General features: G+C 38.9%; 1 protein-coding gene across 3 annotated transcripts in view; it reads right to left on the reverse strand.

Moving 5' to 3' along the window:
* Window positions 1–21757, reverse strand: part of LOC136777994 (lysosomal acid glucosylceramidase-like) — a 232896-nt gene that overhangs the window by 181899 nt on the left and 29240 nt on the right. The window lies entirely within an intron of this gene.

Genomic DNA, 21757 nt, shown 5'->3' on the forward strand with positions numbered 1-21757 from the left:
CCTTTACCGTATTGTATAAAGTATCCAGCCTTGAGTGACATATACGTTTTGAGCGGTTGTATGTGACGATTAGAAATCAGGGCCTATTATACTGCTGCACCATTCCTAACCACTTTACAAAGACTTTGTCATCCTTCTTACGTAATACTTTCTCAACTAGATAAATATTAGGATTAGCAGTTTTTAAAAGTTCATATTCATAGAATCCACCATATATATCAGCACTACTAGAATCTATAAGTTGTAAAGTGGTAGATTCCGAAAGAATCTGACACGTTAAGTATTTGAATTTAGCGCCTAATGCGTGATTTTTTGGGCTTCATGAACTTGCGCGCCGATCGCAGCTCTACCGCAAGCACGCATTAAGGCCCTCAGTTGCCTGTGAGATCCTAGAAGGAGCAAGAGCTAGCTAAGACGCTTTGCTTGTACCAGAGCCGAAAGAATAAGTTGACCAGGAGAAAAGGCAGGAAAGACGGTCGCCTGGGAGATCGTAACTGGAGTGCGAGTCAGTATAGAATTTTGGGAAGCCAGTAACCTACGTCGACGGAGAAATAGGAAACGAGCGTACGTTCTGGCCAGGAAAGTATATAGTTGCTTGCTTAGGAAAAGGAATTGTAAGGTATGTGAATTAACCTAATATCGCGATGCGGTCTCTGGCCAAGTGTGTGCCACTGTATGGAGGAGATACGTAAAAATTAAGAAGTGAGACAACTATAAAAAAAGAATTGAAGAATTGGTTAGCGACAGTGTTCGGCACTCGGGCGACTCTGGGAGTATAGAATCGGTAAGCCGAGAAGAAAGTGTGTAGAAGCTAGAAGGCCATTCAGGTGGCCCACAGCGGGCCTGGCGCCCAAAACATTGTAATAGTAAAATCTTGAATGTGTTAAAGGACCGATAACAGAATGTAGAATCTCATACGTGTTGAGAATAGAATTTATTTGAGTAATTGCGTCGATTAAGATGGCTTAATGTATATTTCCCGCGTAGGCTGTCGGGAGAGGCTACGGCAAGAGAAGCCGATGTAAATAGTATTGTACCAAGAGAAGTAACAAGAATATAGAATGATTGTTTCAATTTTGACTAGAAAACTTGGATATATTATTTATTTTATTAGAAACAACTCTACCCAAAACCCGAGTTACAAAATAAATATGTAGCAGGATTCATTTCTGCAAATTTTATAATTTCAAATATTACAGTTGTCCAATTTGGTGTGTAACCTTTTGCGAATACATCTTGAATTTACTGATTCATACAAAATCACCCACTTTGAACTTGGCACGACCAACAATTTTTAAATTGTTATATACTGTAGCTAGGAGCTTATTAGCATGTTCAGGTTTCACATCAAGTGCACGCATTCGTATAGTATGATGTTTTCTTTTATTGTACTCATTAATCAGTTGCTGCAGTATACCTCTCTACTTATAATTTCCATTCAGCGTAAATCGTTTCCACATTTTGGTCTTTAACTTTCGATTTCAGCCCTCAACTATCGTTGCTTTCAATACACTGTATATAGAATAATGATTTATTCCACGTTTTTTCACATATAATTGGAAATCGCTGTTACAAAACTCTTGCCTTCATCTGTCTGAAAATTTTTCGGACATCTTCCACTCTTCAAGATTTTCGTAAATGTAGCTGTCACTTCCTTGTCAGTTTTAATTTTTAGTGCTACTGCTCAACCAAATTTCGAGAATAAGTCAATAACTATGAGAATGTAGTGGTAACCTCCGTCTGCATAATTTCTCATATCCACCAAGTCTGCTTACCAGAGGTAATCGAAGCTTCGTATTATAACCTGTTTACGTAGAAAATTCCATCTGACAGGCACAAGCAGCTCCTCCACCAATTATTTTCTTCTTATCAGAATCCATAAATCTTCTGGCATGTGCTGGGTTTACAATATCTCACTAAAATAAACTGACGATAGCGCCGGTATCATCAGTTTCGTGATACCTTTATTTTTCCCAATCTGCGACAATTTGCAGTCTTTCATACGAAACATCACGTATTTTATTAATTTTTTTCATCTAATTCATGAGTATTATGATCAATTTTATTACTCCATTCAATGATTCATTCATCAATTGTATCGATACATTCTCTCAGCAGATTTGTACATTTTTCCTCAAGGAATTCACATTCACTACTCAACCTACTTGCAAAGTCTTCCGTTAATAATGAGTGACTATTGAGCTTGATTCATCATAAAATCTGTCAATTTCACTCTGTTCTCATCCAGGCTGAACTTAATATCTTGCAAATATTCATTGTATTCATGTAATTTTTTGTAATGCTGTCACACATAATTTAAAATTATCCATCAGAACATGCATATTCACTACTCATGTCTCATTAGTAACACTAAAACTCAAGTTTGAAATTATTCTCCTCTTGGTATTAAATGCATTCTTGTGTTTTTCAAATTTTAACGTATCATCTTCAGGTTTGTGGAAGTATTTTCTTACCTTACTGATGTTGAAACCATCTCCAAAGGCTATAACAGGTTAAAAATATAAAAATTGCCCCCACTTCGATATTCATTTTAGATAGGCCATTCGAAAAGACATAATACCAGACTAGTTTATCCAAATTTTTAGATCCCTAGGTGTTACATAGTGTTTCTGTAGTAAAAACGGTGTTTTTTAAAGAAAACACTCCTGCTTCATTGTTGGCCTCAAGAATTCTCAAAAAATTCATGAGTGTGAGCTTTCCAGTAGTATGTTGTTCTGATTTTTTTCAGATTTATAAGCTCAAAAGTAAAGTCATGAAAAATATTTGAATTTTTCAGTTATTTTTAATCTTATGGAGGTTATATTTGACTAACTTATAAATGGTAGTTTTTTCTGCTTTTTTTCCATACTGTTAAATGTCAACATCAGAATTACCACTTTCAGAACAGAACATGCTCAGAATGAGAAAAAATCGATTTTTTGTTGTATTTTGTCTATAGTTTTGACACAATTTTAAAATTAGATAGCTCAATATGCATTAGAACGCTCAAAATACTCTCGGAATCATTTTTAAGTCGGAAAAGCTTATAAAAACAGGTATTACTTCACTGTAGCTGCAAAGTGGCTAAAACTGCCGGCTTTCGGTACAAGAAAAACTTATATTAATTGAAAGATATTAATTATTACAACTATAGGTAGTGAGTAAGAGCGTCAGTGTCGGTGTGACCGATTTAGAGCGAGAGAGGAGTGAGTTCCCACCGAAATATTATAAGAAATACATGTAAATAAGGAGGCCTTTCGGCTTAATCTATAGACGTGTGCTTGATTACGAAATAAGTATTGTAAAGTTCGTCTCTCTTTTTGATTATCTCCTTAATCGAACCAGTAGAAAGGGACATATCCTACACAATCCATGCTGAAAATAGGTAAGTATTATAATGACAATGTTTCTAAAAGTTATATGTTTGGATCTTTTATGAAAATAAAATAATTATGCATTATTAAAATAATATATTACAACATTACTTGATTTGGTTAAGTACTTTAACACTTATTAAATATAATGTTTTTAATCCTGTCACTATCTTCATCTACAACTAAAGTAGATCAATAATAATTCACGTAGTGTCTACATATGTATGTGTGCGCGCATATGGGTTTGTATCAGTTTGATATACTTTTAAAATAAAATCATGAAAAATTATAAAAAGATACGATGAATATTTATAGGTATCAACTTTTTTTAATACAACAGTGTTAATTATAAATATTTTTTTTAATAATTTATTCAACACAAATTGTTATGCAAATGAAAAAGAAAGTAAAGGTTTGGTACCAAACCTAAGTTTGGCATATTGACAAGTTTTAGACTGGTGGGTTGAAACATTGTTTTTGTTATTGTGCCAAACTTAGGTTCGATACCAAACCTTTACTTTCTTTTTCATTTGCATAACAATTTGTGTTAAATAAATTATTAAAAAAAAAATTATAATTAACACTGTTGTATTAAAAAAAGTTGATACCTATAAATATTAATAGTATCTTCTTATCATTTTTTATGATATTATTTGAAAAGTATATCAAACTGATATAAACCCATATGCGCGCGTACATACATACGTAGACACTACGTGAATTATTATTGATCTAGTTTAGTTGTAGATAAAGGTAGTGACAGGATTAAAAACATTATATTTAATAAGTGTTAAAATACTTAACCGATTCAAGTAATGTTATAATTTATTATTTTAATAATACATAATTGTTTTATTTTCAAAAAATAACCGAACATCGAACTTTTACAAACATTGTCATTAGAAATATTTACCTATTTTTAGCATGGATTGTGTAGTATATGTCCCTTTGTACTGGTTCGATTAAGGAGATAATCAAAAAGAGAGACGAACTTTACAATACTTATTTCGCAATCAAGCACACGTGTACATTCTAAGCCGAAAAGCCTCCTACGAAGCACGGAAACATAATAACGTGAGAATAATGTGGATATTACAACAGTGATGTCGCCTTGTATATTGAAAATCACGTTGCATTTTTATCGCTATGACGCTTAATGTCCGTCAACTTAAAGTCCGAAAAACCGCGTTATCTAAATGACATCACAATAACGTCACAAAAGTGATGTTTTTTATTATTCATTAAAATTAGCTGAAAATATATGTAAAAATTAAGAATAGTTGTATTTGAAATTAATTCTTCACTGATATAAGTGTTTGCAATATTCCGAAGCCAATTAAAATCTGTTATAATTTTCACTTCGATGAAACGCGAACCTGGAATGAGTGGAGCATCATAAATCTGCAGACTAACTTCTTATACACTCGACCAATCTGTAACTTCACTTGTGAAGCCCTTGATTTAATATTTTAGTAATTTGCATGTTACTTTAATAATTATAAGCATAGTTATTTGATTCAGGTTGTTTGTTTTTAGATACAATTTTTGTTCCTGGGGCGGTTTACTACTCTACCAGGCGCGTCCCCGGGTGGTGGATAGGGGAACGGCCGACAGATATGCCGGTTAGCTGCGAAATAAGCCGTTTCCTATGGAGGAATAAGCAGTCGCGAACCAAATGGTATTCTCATCCTCGCCTCATCTCATTCTCATCTGTCACCTGCCGTCGTACAGTTTCCATACGAGGGCCTCATATCGTCTCTCATTTCACTCATTACAGGGGACACGGGTACGGCCTCTGTGTTGACACTGCCCGATAGGGATGTGTGGATGATTCCAGTAGGGTCGTGCTCGTGTCGGATCCCGGTGTCTACGCACCGTCCTCCCAGGGAGGTATGTGGAATGCCAGTGATGGAAGAAGATGCAAGGCGGCCTGGATGTTTATCCCCGGGTTTGAGCTACAAGCTATGTTGTCTGATGGGGGTAGGCAGCATGGTGATCACCCCTCCACTTCCTGAGGCGGCGCGTTCGGAGACGCTCGGCATGCTGGTGATTTTATATTAATTAATGGAACCCCAAATTTCTTTTTCTTCTTCCTCTACAGATATCGACGTCGGCGTAAGGTCGGGCTCCAGAGTCATGGACCTGGAGGAGTTGCGGCTGCGCCTGAAGGCCCGTGACAGAGGAGCACAGGAGCTGCGTACGATCATCCAGTGTATGTCAGTCGCAATGACCGAGCTTCTTGGACTCACGGAAGGGAGAAAGGGCGTGAAGAGCATCCAGATGAAAGTGAGGGACGTGAGGGACCTCGTCGTCGCCGCTGTGCAGGAAGTGCAGGGAGTTGTGACCCAGGATTTTGGGTCACTTCTCCCCGTGCTTCTTGAAATAGGGGAAAGTGGCGAATCGCAATCAAAGGTGTGGCGGCCAGCGCAGAAGGATAAGGGAACGCAGACGTCACTTCCACCGACTTCTAAAAGGGGGAGGGGAGTTTTGCAGAAGTCGGGTGGTGGCGGCAAACACGAAAGGGGCGCGAAAATGGGAGCTGCCCTGGGGTCGCCTCCTCCGCCGAAGGAGGGGGTCTCTGGGGCAGCTGGCCCGACATTAATGGCTGCGCCATCTCCTCCGCGGGAGGAGGGGGTGCAATGGTCGGTCGTGGCTGGGCGGAAGGGAAGGAGGAGGAGGGATTCGGGGCCGGCCCCGGAATCCCGACCTCCTGATTCGGGTAGGGTTGGGGGGCCTCCTCGCCGCCCGCATAACCAGACCGTGCTCGTTGCTTGCGGGTCGGTGGGGTATGGGGGGGCTATGAGGTTGTTGAAGGACAGGGTGGACCCCGGTAAGGTTGGGGTTGATGTCAAGTCGACCAGGAGGACTCGCAGGGGAGACCTCCTGATTGAGCTGAATAAGGGAGGAGGCTCCGCGTCTACGCTCGCGGGAGCGATCGCGGAGGCACTAGGGGATGGGATTCCGGTCTCTGCTCTCTCTCCGATGGAGAGGGTTGAGATTCGGGACCTCGATGGGGTTTTTTCTGGAGAGGATGAGCGTGTGGTCCTTCTGGCCGCACTGGGCGAGGAGGTAGCCAAGGTTATAGTCTCTGCGCCGCGAAGAACTGGTGGAGGCTCCTGGGCCGTCAGCGCTTCCATACCGCCTGAGGTGGCTGGTAAGTTGTTGCGACTCGGGCGCGTTCGCGTTGGGTGGTTGGTCTGCAGGGTTCGTCCTGCGACCAGTATCATCCGTTGCAAGAGGTGTCACCACTTCGGCACACCTCGGGTAGCTGCAAATCCAGCACAGACTGCTCGGGGCTATGCTGGAGATGCGGGGAGGGGGGTCATGTCTCTGCCAGTTGTAGGGGTTCTCCTTGTTGTCTCGCCTGTAGGGACTCGGGGCTCCCGCATGGTCACACTGGGGGCACTTCATCGTGCGAATCGATCGGGGTGTGGAGAGGATCGAGACGTGCACGAAGGGTCTCCAGATCAATGTCAATCGTTCGCGATCTGCTCAGGATTTGACCGTCCATTGCACGTACTCTGGCGAGTACACGGTCTGCCTTGTCTCTGAGCAGCATAGTTTTAATAATTTCCCAAGCACCGGCTTGGAGGATGTCGGGGGGGGGGGGGTGGGGGATTCGGCTATGCTGCCCGGTGCTTCATGCAAACTGGCATCCGTCTCGTCCGATCGGGGGTTTGTTCTTCTCTCGTTGGGAACATTAGGGTGTATAGTATTTACTTTACCCCTAATGCCTCCATCGGGGAGTTAGAGGCTATCCTGGAGGACTTAGCGGGGAGTGTCAGGGAGCATGGGGTGCCGGTCCTCATTGGTGGAGACTTCATTTCGTGGTCGACATCATGGGGATCCGGTCGCTCTAACCGACGTGGAGAGCTTGTTGAGGAGTGGGGCTGTCAGCTCGGGTTGACATTGCTCAACCGAGGTCGTTCTCCAACCTTCATCTCAGGGGACCGTAGTAGTGTAATAGATCTCACCTGGGTGTCGTCGTCGATCGCCTCGAGTGTAGTCTCTTGGGAGGTGCTCGATGGCGAGACTCTGAGCGACCACCGCTTCATTCAGTGGATTATCGCGGATGGGGATCACGCCCCTGCCTCACCGGAGCGGGGGGTACGCTAGGTTCGCTCGAGGTTCGACCCACTCTTATGCGAATTAGAATTTGCGTGGGGAATAGCCACGAGCGACTCGGTTTCCCCTCCGTCCGGGCGGGGGAGGGCTGCGGCTAACGTCGGTGGTGGTGGCTCGGGCGTCTCACCGGAGAGTTGCCTCCGGGGACTCATCGGGGCGTCCGATGCTTCTATGCCCAGGGCTCACGGAATAACCAAGCGTTGGAAAGCGGCGTATTGGTGGTGTGAGGACCTCGACCGTCTCCGTAAGGCAGCGAATGCTGCCCGCAGGAGGTGGTCGAGGTCGAGGGGTGCTAATACGGAAGTTCACTTGCGCGAAGCCTATAAGACGGCGAGAACCGCTTTCTCCTCCGCTATACGCGAGAGGAAGCGGGCCGCATGGGTAGCGCTGGTGAATGAAGTGGAGGCAGATCCTTGGGGTCGCCCCTTCTAGGTGGCCTACAAGAGATTGAAGAAACAGACATCTGCTAGTCTGACGGAGTCTGAGATGGTGGTTGCGATTGAGAGTCTTTTCTCGACGTCGCAAGTGATGTCTGGGGGCGTTCCACCTGTGGTTCGCGTTAACACCAGGCCGATCTTAGAGTCTTATCTCATCACGGAAGCGGAGATTGTCATGGCTGCCGGGAGGTCCCCTGCAAAGGGGGCCCCTGGTGTCGATGGCATTCCCCGGAAGTGGTTAAGGTTGCAGCAATGAGCTGCCCGGCTGGTTTTGCCCGGTTGTTCAACCGCTGCCTGGAACTCGGCGACTTTCCCGCTATTTGGAGGAGGGCGAGGGTTGTCCTAATCCCGAAAGGGATCGGGGGCGTCAGACCCATATCTCTTCTACCGGTGATGGGGAAGTTGTTCGAGAGGGTAGTTGTTGCTCGTCTCACGAAGGTTTACGAGGGGGTCGCACCTCTTGCGGACGGTCAATACGGGTTTCGTTCTGGTAGAAATGCCATGGACGCCGTAATGGCTGTCCAGAATTTTATTCGGGTCGCCCTTCGGGGGCTGTGTACCGGAGCAAACGCGTGGCCGTAATCCTTCTTGACATCAAGAACGCGTTTAATATTGTGTCGCATGCGGCTATCTTGGAGGCCCTGGCCACCAATGGCGCGGTCCCGGAGGTGACTGTGGATATAGTCCGCAGTTACCTGGGGGTTCGGGTCATTGAGTGCGCTGGACGGCAGTGGTGCGTTGGGCGGGTGTTCCACAGGGGTCGGTCTTAGGACCTCTCCTGTGGAACATTTGTTTCGATGGGCTGTTGCGGTTGAGTCTTCCGGATGGCTGCATGTTGACTTGTTACGCGGACGATACGGCATTGTGTGCGTCGGCGGGTAGTGTTGGGTCCTTGCAGTTGAAGGTTAATAGGGCTTTGTCGCGTATCGTTTTGTGGCTTGAGGGGAGGAACCTGGAGCTGAACGCCTCCAAATCGGAGGCTGTTTTCTTCTCTAGGAGGCGGTCTGATAAGGCTCCGCGGTTTTTGATTGGGGGTGAGACGGTTTCTGTCTCCCCGCGGGGCGAAATACCTCCGAGTGTGGTTGGATCGTCGTCTTTCCTTCAAGTTTAACATTGATTGCATGGTGGGAAAAGGCAAAAAGGCTGGGTGGGCGTTGAGTAGTGTATTGCCGAACGTGGGTGGGTCGGGGGTCTCGGGAAGGATGTTGTACACGAATTTAGTGCACAGCATTCTTCTTTACCGAGCCCCTTGCTCTGGATTGAGGCTGCCTCTCGCCCAACCATTATGAGGTCCCTAATCTCCGCGCAGAGGATCATGGCGCTGATGGTTTCCCGCGCGTGTCGTACTGCTCCGTCTTGTGCGCTATTAGTAATTTTGGGCGTACCACCGGCCCATCTTTTAGCCTTGGAGCGCAGGGAGGTGTACGATGCGTCGCGTGCGGGTTGCTCCTCGGCTGGCATGGCTGAAGCGCGGAAATTGGCGAGGGCTAATCTAGTAGATAGATGGCAGGTAGCCTGGGACGCGGATGTTAGGGGTAGGTGGACCCACCGCCTCATCCCGGACATCCGGTCCTGGCTGGCTGCCAATTATAGAAACTTGACCTACCATGTTTCTCAGATGATCCTGCGGCATGGTAGTTTCAAGAGTCATCGCGCAAGGGTGGGCCGCAGGGCGACGCCCGACTGCTGGTGCACCCCGAATCCGATTGCGGATACGGCGGAGCACACGCTGTTGTGGTGTCCCCTGTGGGAATGCGAAAGAGCAGAACTCTGTGATGCTTTAGGTGCACCCTCGTTGGAGGTGGGGACCCTTGTATCCCTGGTTACGAGGACGCCGAAGGCCTGGAAGGCATTTTCCAAGTTTTCGGCTAGGGTCTTCATCTTCAAGGACATTAGAGTCAGAGATGAGGAGTCTTCTGCTCTCTCCTCTGGGGTGGGGTAGAGTCCGGGGTTTGTTTGTGGGGATGGCCTCATAAGGTCGTAGAGTAGAGCGTATACCCTCCTACCTGATGTTATAAGCTTTGCTTGGTACAGAGTAGGAGGGCAGTTATGGGGTTTTGGTGGGTTAGAATCCCACATAACCTCCGGCTGAAACATCATCGGCCGCCAGAGGTACTTAATAAGCCATAGGCTTTAAGAAGTTTCCCCCTACCTCGCAAAGCGTCGGAAAAAAAAGATACAATTTTTGTTGCGCTCACTTATATAGGACATCCCATATTAATCAGCGCAATTAAATGTATCGAAATAAATTATATGAAATTATTTTTTTTCACATTACAAATACAATATTTTTAAACGTAACAAACAATAACAGAATTCATAAAAACAATTTCAACAATTGTGTTCAAATTATGGTTGAAATCCGGTATTGTAATATATATAGAGAAGTTTATTATTATAGGTTTATAAACGACAACGAAAGACTTCGCAAAAACGTTGTGAAAGTTATTTTTCTTTCATGTGACTTAGATGATGTTACCACTATGACGTCGTAGCCAAGTTAAGAAATTGACAACGCATAAACGTTAAAACAGTGATGTTGATGTGATGTAACGAAAGATACAAACATAAAATATGACATCATTATCATGTTATTAGAACAACATCACAAAAACTTTGAAAATGTGACGTTGGTGTGATGTGACTAAAGATAACGTTATCGAAAATGAAGTTTTGATAACGTTACACAAATGACATAAAAAAAAAACATTTGAAAAGTGATGTTGAGAAAATGAAAAGAAAGATGACATTTACAAAACCATGTTTATACTACGTTATGGTGATTTCGCAGTTAAACTGGTTAAACGTCGGATTTATGTCGTTTTCGACATTACTATAATGTGGTTATCACAATTGTGCTACGTAGGCTCCTTATTTACAAACATTTCTTACAAAGTTTCATCAGGAATTCACTCCTCTCTCGCTCTACATCGGTCACACCGACACTGACGCTTTTTATCGCTACCTATATTTCTACTAATTAATATCATTCAATTAATATAAGGTTTTCTTGTGCCGAAAGCCGGCAGTTTTAGCCACTTTGCAGCTACAGTGAAGTAATACTTATTGTTCGAGATTGGGACGAGCAAAATGCTGAGAAGTAGATTCCACATTTCTGCTATATCTCCCTTTCTCTCTTGCGCTGACAGTAGACGGCTAGATCGACAGCGTCTAGCCGCTCTATCTGTCTTTATCTCTCCGCGGTGCGCTTGCGCATCTTTAAGCCCTAGCGCGTCGCGGCCGCGACAGCGACACTACTTGCGCGCTTGGCCACTAGGTGCCTAGCGCCCGCAGCAGCTCTCTCGCTGGCAAGATTAATGTCGCGTAATTACTTAGTTGGGTCCTTGATAAGGACCCATCGCACCCCCAAACTGGCTCGACAGCTGCCTAACCAGCAGCAACCGCAGCAACTTTTGACGCCTCATCGGCAATCTTTGACGCCTCAACGGCAGCGCCTCCACCGGCCATCCAACGATCGCCTCCACCGGCGAACTCTTCTGGTGAATCACTTTGGTAAGTATCACCAACCACCCACCGTCTACCAAGAGGGGACTTCCCCTCTGCGGCAATCTCCTCCCTCCTAAGGGAGATTTCTCCGGGGACTTCCCGGGAGGAATTAAACCCTCTCCTTCCCCTCCACACTGCCTCCGAGGACTACCTCGGACCCAGTGTTCCGACCCTCAATCCAGGGCTCTCGAAAGAGTCGGGTAGTGGGAGGGGTAGACTCACCCTAGGGGTTGGTGTGGCTCGGAGCCACTAGAGCTCGTGGAGAAAGAGGCTGCGGGGTAAGGGGACTTCCCCTTCCCTAAAACCACTTCTCCACATCTGCTTCCTCCCGAGGCTGGGGATTTTTATGGAGAGTACCCCAGGGAAAATTGTCCAGTCCGGGAGTTATTTAAGTTCGCGTTCCTTTCTGGTGAATTTTAGTCTCTAGGGTTCTTGGCAATCTTCGTCAACCGAAATTCTCTAGAATTTGACGACAACAAATTCCCTAGGAAGTCTATAATTAAGTATAACGTTTTTATTGTATATATTTTTGTGCCATATTATTTATTGAATAAATCTCCTATTTTCCATTAAACTGTGTGTTGACAATTGTATTTCAAGAACAAAAAACCTTCCCTTCTGACCACAGGTTCGGAGCCGACTTGGAACATTGTTTCACACACTTATTTTTATAATCTTTTCCGACGGTAGGGGGTCAAATGTCCTACTTTTCGGTGGGGGTAAAATGGCGGCGAGAGAACTTATTTGTACAGAAAGTGTGGAAGTCTATGTTCATCACACGAATATGGTTGTAATTCAATGGTTTTGTAATCACGTGATTTTTCAGTACACTCAATGCCAAAAGTAATAACAAGTATCAAACTGTCAAGTAGATGAAAATATAAACAATAATATTTGAATAAATATAATGGTGTCGAAATTTATTCCAAAGACAATTAATTGTGATTGAAAGAGAAAATCAGGTGAGAAAGAGATAAAATACTTAGATAAATAATTTGATATAATAATATTAAATCGTTTATTTTAAATCTAGAGTAAAAAACATTGTGGTGTATATTAAATTTATTATAGATAAAAGAAGGAAACCGAACTAGGAAAGATAAAAAGGAGAAATATTTTACATTTTATTTGTTCACATAAGAAGAAGTGTAACAAAAATATTCAACTCAAGAAAACTCATATTTTAAAAGGTATTGGTTCACTACCGTTAGCTTTTTTTAATAGTATTAATAATTGTTAATTAATTTTTATGAAAAGCAAAGCTATTTAAACATATATTAAGATCATTCATTATACAATAATTAAAAATAATGTAAAAATGGTTATTTGCACAGGATATAAGCGTTAAAATTTTTGCATGTTGTATGTTAGTACAATGCAGACTCCTTTGCAAAATGACATTGATTATAAAACAAAGTAAATAATTAAATATTCCAATACTTCTTGTGATTACTCAAACATATAAGGCGGTCATATTGTACATCTTTCAAGATTCAATTTTGCCTTTACAGCCATTAGGATTTTTCAGAGGAAAGTATCGGATAGTTGTAATCGATGTTATTGTGTCAATAGTTAAAAAGAAAGATTTTTAATATTTACAGTTTGTTGTATGTGTGAAATAAAATTTTTATATCAAATTAATAAAGAAATTTTGTTCTTTCAGATTGAAGCACAGGTTGATCGATGGAAAAGATAAACTTGCCAAAATAGAAAAAGACCAAAGAGATTCTGCAGATTTAAATTTATTTAGGAAAATATTGGATGGTCTGGAAGAAAATAATAAAAAATAGAAAAGAAGAAAGTGTTAAGACAATAGAACTTTTATAAAATTTTAATACAGTAAATTATTTAATAATTTGGTACACATTTCATTGAGGTTGAAAGGGGTAATGAATTTAATATATTTTCTGAATTTGACAATGATTGTTATTTTTCTTCTTATGTGATTATTATTATTTTTTTCTATTTTTAAGAACATGGTCTAATGAAATAGGCTTATCAACGATATATGTACAAGTATTTCAAAGTACAATAAAATTTTAGTGAAATTTCAAGATAATAAAGAAGTTGATTTATATTTGAGCATGTGAAAAGTAATTGGCTGAGTTTATAAGAAAAAAGAAATTATTAAATGTTAAACTTAACAGCTTTGTTAATTGCTCGTTTACAGTGATTTAACAAAGAAGAAGTATCATGTATCATTCAAAGCAAAATCATCGCCTAAGTATCCAGTGTAGCTGCTAAATACTGATATCAACTATCATTGCTGGTTCCAAATTGAAAGTGTCTTCTCTCAAATTTTATCTGATGCAGTTTACAATGCAAAGCTTTTAATTTGAGTGTATTATCCAATGGCCATCTTCTCAGAATGTATCATAAACTTTAAAAGTTTTTAATACTCGCCAAAATTATTCAGATTATCTTTATTTTTAATTAAAACTATGCTCTCCTCGTGTTCTTTAAGAGATATTAATTGTGCTAAGCGTAGTGTCAAGGTATTATCTGAAAAAGATCAAAGAATTATAAACTATTTGCGTGTACAGGGTGTATAAAAAGTTTGGATCTAAAGTAATGGTGGTGAAATGTAACAAAATTATGATTTTTCATTTTACCTCTGTTTCTTAAGATTTCTGCAATTTCCTTTAGGAGTCTTTCATTATTAAAAATAGTCATGTATAAAAATTCGTCCACATTCTGCCGCTTTATATTTTCATCCAGCGCTTCCAATCTTTCTAAAACCTTCCACCTTGTTTGAAGCCATTTATCAAAATTAATATCGCTCCTTCTTCTATTACTTGCTTTGATCTTTAAATTATTTCTTAATTGGCTTATTTCTGTGGCACTTATTATTACCAAATCTTGCAATTTTACTGCGAATGTTAGATAAAAATATGAAGAAATAATCAATTTCATAATATTATTAATTCGATAGATGAAAAATCCCACAAAAAAACAAGCTTTGCTTGTAAAAAAAGGACGGCAAGTACATAAGTCGTATCTAGTATGATTAATATATAGTAATATAAAATAATTTTTAATTAAAAAAAATAGTGAAATCCAAATCTTAAGCAAGTATAAATTTTTTCCATGGCGAAAATTGAAATTTTGAAAAAAGTAAATTATAATACAAAAATTACTTGCCGGGCCCCTAATATTCATGTGTAAGTCGCTATCTTGCAATTTAAGCGTTGCTTCTCATATGTTAAAAATGTGGCTATTTAATACGATTGCATACAACGGGCCACCGGCAAGTATAATTTTTGTGTTACTATTTTCCTTTTTCCAAATTTTAACTTTCATCATGGTAACAAAAATTTATACTTGCCTAGCATTTGGATTTCACTATTTTTATTAATTAAAATATTTTATATTACTATATTAATTATGCTAGATACGACTTATGTACTTGCCGTTCTTTCTTTACAAGCGAAGCTTGTTTTTTGTGGGATTAGTTATATCGATTGCATCGATTTTATTTGATAGTTCATAACCATGATTTTGTAATTGAGTTTAACTAGTTGGCAACGCTGAGAAAGAATGATGTCATTTACCTCTTAGCGACCAATTTCAGCGCGAGACATACACTCTGGCTGGAGAAAAAGAAGATGACGGAAAGAAATGAAATTTTTCGTTATATATACAGGGTCTTTTCCTAACAGCGGAGCATAGGAGATTCGTGTTATTTGACTATAGCGCTCGGAATGATGGAATCTGAGAGCGCTGATTGGTCAATATTGCGTAGTACCAACATATAATAAGCCGTTACCAATAGTTGGATACAAAAAATGAGATTCATCCGCCATATTGGTGTGGAGAATGTTTACATGCTAATCTTAGCAGAAAGAGGTGTAAAATGGAGAAATGTCAAATGGTAAGGTTACTAAAGTAAAAATTGAAAATAATGAATGGAAAGTACGAATATTCTTTATTTTCATTCAAAGTATTCAAATTTTACTTTAGTAACGACAACATTTGACATTTTTCCATTTTACACCTCTTTCTGCTACGATCAGCATGTAAACATTTCTCCACACCAAAATGGCGGATGAATCTCATTTTTCGTATCCAACTATTGGTAACGGCCTATTATATGTTGGTACTACGCAATATTGACCAATCAGCGCTCTCAGATTCCATCATTCCGAGTGCTATAGTCAACTAACACGAATCTCCTATGCTCCGCTGTTAGAAAAAGACCCTATATAGCTAACAGAGTATAAGATTTCTGGATTGCGTGAACCCATTTTGATGTTCGTGGGCTTAAATGAATGCTTGTCCAAAACCATTTTAAGGAAAGCTTTGTTTAAATCATGACAATTGATCATTCATTGAAATAAATTGGTTTAAAAATTGAGACGGCCAAACTTGCTGTATAAGTTACACGGTAGTGCTCGGCGGTATAGACATGTCATTGTCTACTTTTATATGTACTTGCCGTCGAGACACTACCGTATCTCTTGATGCTGTCGAGGCACTACCTTATTTTATACAGCAAGTTTAGCCGCCCTAACCTCAAAATTATTTTCAAACTACTTTTCTATATGAATTTATACATGTCATGATTTGAGAATTATTTTACTTTAAAACATTTTACAAAAGCTTTAAAATAAGACCATAAACATTAAAATCCCTTAATGCAAGCTTAATTTATCATATTCTCTGATTTCGATTCTGTCAAAAAATGATCAAAATTACTAGAAATGCCTGTAGCATTTTATCCCCCTAGAATGTCTGTAGCATATTATGCCACTAGGAACGTCTGTAGCATCTAATTCCCCTAGAAAAGTCTGTGACGTCTAGTTCCCCGAGAAATGTCTCTCTCGCCCTAAAGTTAGTTGCTAATATCTGTAACATCCGGACTCGCGAGGACTGATTTTACTGTACAAAGGGATTATTCATTGATTCTCCGTTTCGGGCACTATACCTATTGATTAGTTTACCCGGGACCGGCTGCGATTCGATTGTTCAGATGAATGGAAATTAAGGGTTTTATACTTGCGTTCCGGTGAGTATGGACTTCTTTGATGATGAGGATGGAAATGTGAAAGAATGTAGACAATAATTTCACTTAGGAAATGATCAAAATAGTATAAGTATAATAGAAATAATGATTACAACAAAAGTAAAGCTACGAATTAAATACTAACTAAAGTACGGGATAAAAGTAGTTCAAACAGAGTTAAAACAAATCGATTTAAGAAAAACAATGTGACTTGATTTAATGAAGTAATTAGAATGAATCGAAATCTTAATTTGTACTTTTGCTTAACCTAGAACTGGACTCCCTGGCCCCAGTAGTGGGGGTGCACGCGCATTGAGCTAACGCGCACGATTTGGTTCCTCCGCTATCTTGTCCACAATTCAACCGAGTGCAGTAGATTCGAATACACTATTGCTACAGTTTCTGTTTCCAGGTGGAGGGGGACGTTACATATCAACGACAAAACCGGCCATGCATAGCCATATAGTACAGCTCGATGTGAACTGTCAAATCAAATCGATATAACTAATTCGGCGAATACTGAGTAATGTAATGTGAAATTTTGTGCTTTTGTGTATTTATGGTATTTAATGCAGTGAGGTTATTCATTGTGTGGTGATAATGAATATCTTAACTTTTCAAAATCACAAATAAATTCAATAAATAATGACAGCAAGAGTCATCCATTATTACATAAGTAAAATATAATATTTTATAATACAGGAGGTTATATACTTTGTGGAACTTTATGGAATTTCTTTTTCAGATTCAATTAAAGTAAAACATTTCTATTTTCATTGCTGAGGACAAAGCTGACCAGATTAACTGAGATTAATGTTTACAACATTGCCAATGTGAGAAGTTTACTTTCAACATATTAATGTGAATCAGTCATTATCAGGAATATATTAATTCACAGAAACTGATGAGGTAATTAAAAATCATATGCTATACTTATAGGCATTCAAATTATTAATAACATGGATGTTTAATTTCTGCTTATCTTGAAACTCTTATCAATACCAAATCTTTAAAAGACTGTATCCCCCTTTCGGACAGTTTTTCAGATGACAATAAAACATTTCTATTACTACGATAGGAGAATATTAGATTAATATTTGCCAATCATTCTTCGATATTAAATTATAATATAAAAGAATATCAAAAACAAATGTTAATCTACATGTCCCTAATCAGAGTAAAAAAAATTTATTCTCCTAAAAAATTTTCCAAATTTAGGATATGACCTTTTAGTAAATTAGTGTCAATATTCTGTTAATAAATAATAGCTAATCACTTGTGGTCTTATAAAATAAATAGAACGATATGTATTTTTATGTGAAAATAAATGTTTTCAAATGAACTGTAGTCTGTTAATAAGTAAAGCGAACATCTGGTTTAATTGATAACAATTAATAAAAATAATAGTGTCAGCAATTGCATTAGCTGAGGCAATCAAAATGCAGAGGTAATAAGATGTTTGAATATAAGAAATTTAGATTGCAAAAATAGGTTTTTATCTGTTATTAAAGTGAAATTTGATGGTTTAGAAATTGACATGATTTTGCAAAGATCACATTCCACACACACCATCTTAAAACATTTAACCATCAGTTTGGCTAAAAGGCAATAAACATATCTTTTTGACTGTACATATTGAATGGGTTAACTGTAGAAATATCTTTGAGTTGCAAATACAAATGCTTGACGAATAATGTATAATAAGCTCAACGGTTGTCAAAGAACATATTGAATACAATATTTAATATCTTAAAAAACTTGCTGGATATTAGGCCATAAGTCTCTAGAAAAAAAAAAACTGTATTTCTATTGTCTATTATTCAGCTTATGCAGTTTTTAAATCTATTAATCAACTGTAGCAAAATAAAATAGACAATGAATTGCTCTAATTTTTTCACAAAAAAGGGTATAGAACAAATTTCATGTGTATAAGACCAGACTTTCCAAAATTTAGGATATTAACTAAAGTTTTATCAATAATACGTACAATCAGAGCCTTGCAGGCCATTTTCCCTTCAAAATGTGTAAAGTGCTTATCATTTAGTTTATGTAAAGATTAAGAAATCCCCATAATATAGGAGACAGTTTAAAAGATTCTTCTTGTTCCTTATCATATAATAGCCAAATCTGAAAATACTATTAATATTGAAAATTTGAAACTAATTCACCATCATCTAATGGCTTTTGGGGATTTCTGTTAGTTTTGTTCCTGTGTAGTAAACCTCAAACTACCATGAAATGCCATAACTTTTTTAGAAAAATTACCAGAATTCAACTTTTCTTTTTAAAACCAAACCTTCCTAAAAGATCACAAATCGACCAAATTTTTATCACTAATATGCAATTTCAGGTCCTTGCAATTCCTTCTCCCTTTAAGATTTATAAAATAATGATAAGTAGTGTATTGAAAGACCATTAATACATAATATAAGCTTCTCATTAGAAATAATAATATCAATCGTTTTTGTTACACTTGCTCATAAATAATTAAGCACCCTGTCTGTTGATAATACGTTTACCTAATCAAGTATTATACAGTATATTAAAATATTTATAACAGTAATACTTAAAGTTTTCAAAATGAAGCTTTGTGAATTTGATTAATTTTTTATTTACACAAAATAATAGTAAACATATTTCTAAATGCATATTAAGAGACGACGTTATTAAATTAATGTTTTGATTACACAAATAGTTCTCTTTGGAATTATATACGGAGTTTGGAAAGCTCCATTATATTCGAAAGCAAAAGAAATGCCTAGTAAAAGGCCACATTATTAAATTAATGCTTTGATTAGATAAGTGCTGCTATTTAAAATGATCGGAAAGTTGGAAACCTCCCTTATATTGCGTAGCAATTAAAATAATAATATTTTCTTTAAACTATTATATTCTTACAAAACGTTATGAAATCCCACAGAAAACAGACTTCGCCTGTAAAAAAAAGACGGCAAGTACATAAATCGTCCAGCGTAAATAATATAGTGAAATTATATTTACAATTAAAAAAATTAGTGAAATCCAAATTTTAGGAAAGCATATATTTTTATTATGGCAAAAGTTAAAATTTTGAAAAAAATAGTAACACAAAAAAGTTACTTGTCGGGCCCGTAATGTTCATACGTAAGTCGCTACTTTACAATACAAGCGTTGCTTCACATAATTTTAAAATGTGGCTATTTTATGCCATTGCGTATAACGGGACCGACGAGTAACTTTTTTGTGTTACTATTTTTTTCAAAATTTTAACTTTTGCCACAATAAAAATATATACTTGCCTAACATTTGGATTTCACTCATTTTTTTAATTGTAAATATTATTTCACTATATTACTTACGCTGGACTATTTATGTACTTGCCGTCTTTTTTTTTACAGGCGAAGTCTGTTATTTGTGGGTGTTATTATTCTGCGTGCCAATAATAACACACTGAAAAGTGAAATAATGTGTAAGTATTCTATTGATTTTACAAAAATTAATAATATTGGTTCTATGCTAGGATTTTCGTCAGACCGCGTAATCCTACCAAACACTTGGGCTGAATCGGACGAACCTGTGAATATTTTAAAAGTAAATATTCTACGTATCGAATGCAGCATTACCGCTGGTACATATACGAACGGCAGACCACGACATGTCATCCACGAATTTTTCCCAAGCGTTCCACCAGGTTATAAAATCTCGAAAACACCGAAGAACGTCATTTACTTGCCAGTCATTGCAATGGTAATCGATCGTCTCACATTACGTATTCTCGATCAAGATAATCGTCCTGTAAATTTTGGAAAGGAGGACATCACCGTACGATTACACATTAGAAGATGTGGATTTATAAGAATACCGATGATTATAAACCAACATTACTCGATGAACCAATCAGTCGATTAGCTACAACAGAGCTGAATACATCAGCTCAGAGTGAAATAGGGAACAACGTGATCGGTGACGAAAAAGTGTTGACAAGAAAAAATATAAATTTTCTACACTCGTTGGGTCTGACTGTGAAGAAAACAAATCATGGATCCGTTGAACATTACCGCACAGCCTGCGTACGACAATCGCATCACTAAATTTGAAAAACATGCTTACAATCCGTATGCGAATACATCATTGGGAAATAGCGATGAAATTCGTATCCCAAAACAACAGTAAGATTTGATTCTTTTGCCCAGTGACAGTTACCTCTACATAGAGGGGAAGCTGATTGAAGGTACTCGTGCTGCTACTACATCTTTGACGGATAAAGTTATGCTCGACGCTAATTCCATGGCATTTCTGTTCGATGAAATTCGTTATGAATTGAACGGTATTGAAATTGATCGGTGCAAACACGTTAATATCACTACCAGTATGAAGAATCTCATATCTTTAAGCAGTGAAGAGAGTATGAGTCTACGTCATTTTGGCTGGTTCGTTGCCACTCAAGAGCATGAAAATGTTGCTGAAATATTGCTGACACATTCAGCTTTTGCGTTCCCCTGCATATGCTGTTGGGATTCTGCGAAGATTACACACGTGGCGTTATCAATGGACGCCATGAGCTCGTTCTCATACGAGCGCGTAATGATATAAATTCAATATTTTCTTCGAACAAGTTTACCGATTCTGGGATTGAACTGCACCGAGTGCAATGCAGAATGCCCCACGTAACTTTAAATGAATTTACCAAACTACAATTTCTACGCATTATCGAGCAGAATAAAAATATCACCATAGCTTTTCGTTCCTGGAAGCTCTACGAATATCCCCTTTTACCTCAAATACAGCGACATACATGGGCTGTGAAAGCGGCTACATAATTGGAGAAGCCTCGATTCGTGATACTGGCGTTTAGAAAAAATATGAACGATCAATACTCGAATGTACTTAAATTTAGCGATTGCGATGTACGTGATATTAAAGTCTATTTAAATTCTGAATTTTATCCGTACGATCGTCTCGACACAGATTTCACGAAATCTCGCTACTCCGTACTCTATGATATGTATGTAAAGTTTTTCCACTCATATTATGCTGGAGAAAAACTGTCGAAACCAATGCTCGATTACCTATACTTTTTGCAATACGGTCCGCTCTTTGTAATTGACTGTTCACATCAGAACGAGTCAGTTAAAACCGGCACGGTCGATGTTAAGATTGAAATCGAGTGTTAGAAAAATATTCCGAGTAATACAGTTGGGTGCAGAAATCTTGCGTCAGGCGAGGGGAAGTAGGAATCAGAGGGGCGAAGGGATTTCTAGGGAGTTTGTCCGTAGCTGTCAAATGGCGCGATTAACCCTCAATTTTGGATCGTAAACAAAAATAATATTTTC

The sequence above is a fragment of the Prorops nasuta genome, unplaced genomic scaffold (assembly GCF_024137725.1).
Source record: "Prorops nasuta isolate Cenicafe-Biocafe unplaced genomic scaffold, Cenicafe_Pnas_1.2 PNAS00013, whole genome shotgun sequence".
Lineage (NCBI taxonomy): Eukaryota > Metazoa > Arthropoda > Insecta > Hymenoptera > Bethylidae > Prorops > Prorops nasuta.